The sequence below is a fragment of the Herpailurus yagouaroundi genome, unplaced genomic scaffold, assembly GCF_014898765.1.
Source record: "Herpailurus yagouaroundi ecotype Mexico unplaced genomic scaffold, PumYag 67700, whole genome shotgun sequence".
Lineage (NCBI taxonomy): Eukaryota > Metazoa > Chordata > Mammalia > Carnivora > Felidae > Herpailurus > Herpailurus yagouaroundi.
In genome coordinates this window covers 2,308,301-2,311,435 of record NW_024420499.1, presented here as the reverse complement: position 1 = coordinate 2,311,435, position 3,135 = coordinate 2,308,301, and the positions used below count along the sequence as shown (strand labels likewise).

General features: G+C 40.7%; 1 pseudogene; it reads left to right on the top strand.

Annotated features, from left to right (window-relative positions):
- Positions 1 to 1,809: 1,809 nt before the first annotated feature.
- On the top strand, positions 1,810 to 2,510 carry LOC121025729 (proteasome subunit beta type-1-like; annotated as a pseudogene).
- The last annotated feature ends 625 nt before the right edge of the window (positions 2,511 to 3,135 follow it).

The window sequence follows — 3,135 nt, the reverse complement described above, 5'->3', positions numbered from 1 at the left end:
ATTTCGTTTATGTGTGGAATCTAAAAAAACGTGGAGTTCAGAACCAGAGAGTAGAATAGCAGTTACCAGGCACTGAAGGGTGGAGAAAATGAGGAGAGGTTGATCAGAGGTTACAAACTTTCAGTCAGAAGATTAACAAGTTCTGGGGATCTTTTCTACAGCATGGTGGCTATAGTTAATAATACTGTGTTGTGTATTTGAAATTTGTACACAGTGTATATGTATATCATTTGTACACAGTGTATATACATATCATATATGTATATGTATATGTACACAGTGTATATGTATATCAAACCATCACACGAAACACCTTAAATACACACACTTACTTACCAATTATAACTCAATAAAGCTGGAAAGAAAAGAAAATAGGTCAATAAACCTTATCCAATCTGAGGAACACCGAAACAAAGAAGATTCGAAGGTTGAACAAAATGAACAGAGCTTCAGGGGCTTGTGAGACAATATCAAAAAGCCTAACATTCATATCATTGGAGTGCCAAAAAGAGAGACGAGATTGGTGCAGAAAAAAATATTTTATTTTTTTTTAATTTTTTTTTCAACATTTTTTATTTATTTTTGGGACAGAGAGAGACAGAGCATGAACGGGGGAGGGGCAGAGAGAGAGGGAGACACAGAATCTGAAACAGGCTCCAGGCTCCGAGCGATCAGCCCAGAGCCTGACGCGGGGCTCGAACCCACGAACCGCGAGATCGTGACCTGGCTGAAGTCGGAGCTTAACCGACTGCGCCACCCAGGCGCCCCAGAAAAAAATATTTTAAAGAATATTAGCTGAAAACTTTGCACATTTTGTGAAATGTAAAATCTATCATTTCAAGAAGCCTTAGTGAACCCAAAGAGAACAGCTCAGAGAAAACCATGCCTGGCCATATCATAATCAAATTGATGAAAACCAAAGATAAATTTTTAAAAATCTTTAAAGCAGCCAAGGAAAACATCATATGTTTGCATGTATGGGACCCGTGATTCAAACATCTGTGGATTTGTCAGAAACTGTGGAGACCAGAAGCCAGTGGGACATCTTTAAGGTGCTGAAAACAAAGGACTATTAACCCCAAATATTCCCCATCTAGTGTGGATATGCTTCATGAGTAAAGGTGAAATAAAGACATTCTCAGAAAAAGGAAAACTAAGAGACTGTCAACAGCAGACATGGTCTATAAGAAATGTTAAACTAGGATGAAGGAAAAGTGTATTAGGGAAAAACTGGAATTTTCAAGAATGAAGGAAGAGCATCAAAGATGGCAAATACATGGATAAAAAAAAGTCTATTTCTCTCTCTCTCTTTTTTTTTTTTTAAAAGGGGGGTGCGCCTGGATAGCTCAGTGGGTTGAGCATCTGACTTTGGCTCAGGTCATGATCTCATGGTTCATGGGTTTGCGCCCCATGTCGGGATCTGTGCTGACAACTCAGAGCCTGGAGCCTGCTTCCGATTCTGTGTCTCCCTCTCTCTCTACCCCTCCCCCACTCGTGCTCTGTCTTTCTCTGTCTCTCAAAAATAAATAAACGTTAAATTTTTTTTAAAAAAAATCAGTTAAGCGTCTGACTTCAACTCAGGTCATGATCTCGTGGTTTGTGAGTTCGGGCCCCACGTCGGGCTCTGTGCTGACAGCTCAGAGCCTGGAGCCTGCTTCGGATTCTGTGTCTCCCTCTCTCTCTCTCTGCCCCTCCCCCTCTCCCACTGTCTCTCTCTCCCTCAAAAATAAATAAGCATTACAAAAATAATAAAGAAAAGAAATGCACTCTAAATATAAAATATAAAGATATATACAGGTTACAAGTAAAATGATGAAGCCCTCTCGCCGTGAAATAGCCCCAGCCCAGCAGAGGTGCTGGGGACCCGGCCTAGACCCGGTGGCGGAGCCTGAAAGCACGTGGGCCCTTTGCAGCTGCACTTCTTGCCCTGTGCTGTCAGTGGAGGTACCGTACTGGCAATTGCTTGAGAAGAGTTTTCAGTTGTTGCTTCTGATACTTGATTAAGGGAAGCGTTTTCGGTTCACACCCGAGACAGCCCCAAGTGTTGCAAATTAACAGCCCAAACAGTCCTCGGATGCGGCGGTTTTCATGGAGACCATCTCTCCCCGACAAAGATGATTGCAGCAAGACTAAAGATGTACGAATAAGACCATGACTACGGGAGCGATGGCTGCAATGCTGTCTACAATCATCTATTCAAGGTGCTTCTTTCCATACTGTGCTTACAACATTGTTGGAGGACCGGATGAAGAAGGGAACAGAGCTGTGCACGACTCGGCAGGTGCCATGCTACAAACCAGTGCCTGCCTGACAACCAGGTTGGTTTTAAGAACACGAAGAACGTGGAGCAGGTCCCACTCACAATCTGCATCATGACCAAGGAGGGCATCAGGGAGGAGACTGTTCCCCTGAGGAAGGATCGATGTGTGTGCTGTTATCATGAATCACTTCAAAACTGGTTGCTTTTACACCTTGGAACTACCAGACTAGTTTGTGTTGTTAAAACATAAACCTGTTTTTGAAAAAGTAAAACGATGGAAAAGATATATGATGCCAGTAATAATTGAAAGAATGCTGTGATGCGGCTATATTGATATCAGACAAGGTAAACTTCAGAGCAGTAAATATTACCAGGAATAAAGAAGGAACTAGATAATTATGAAAGAATCAGTTCACCAAGAAGACATAACAATTATAAATGTATATGCAGCTAACAATAGGTCCTCAAAGTACAGCTGATAGAAAGTAATAGAACTGAAAGAGGGAACAGGCAAATCCATAGATGTATATGGTGACTTCAGTACAGCTATCCCAGATGAAGGTGAATATAGAAAACCTAAACAACATTATCACCAACTTGAATTCATCTTCTTATCAAGTGCACACGAGACATACTCTGGGCCACAAATATACCTTAAAATTGTACGAATATCGAAGTCATACTAAGTATGTTGGCTGACGTAATGTTGTTAAACCAAATAGAAATAAAAGGGATGTAAAATACCTGGAAAACCCTCAGATATTTGGAAAACATTACTAAATAACCAGTGAATTAAAGAGAAAGACTCAAGGGAAAATTAGAACATATTTTGAATTAAATTAAATTTAAGTTGCAACATTTGTGAGATACATCTA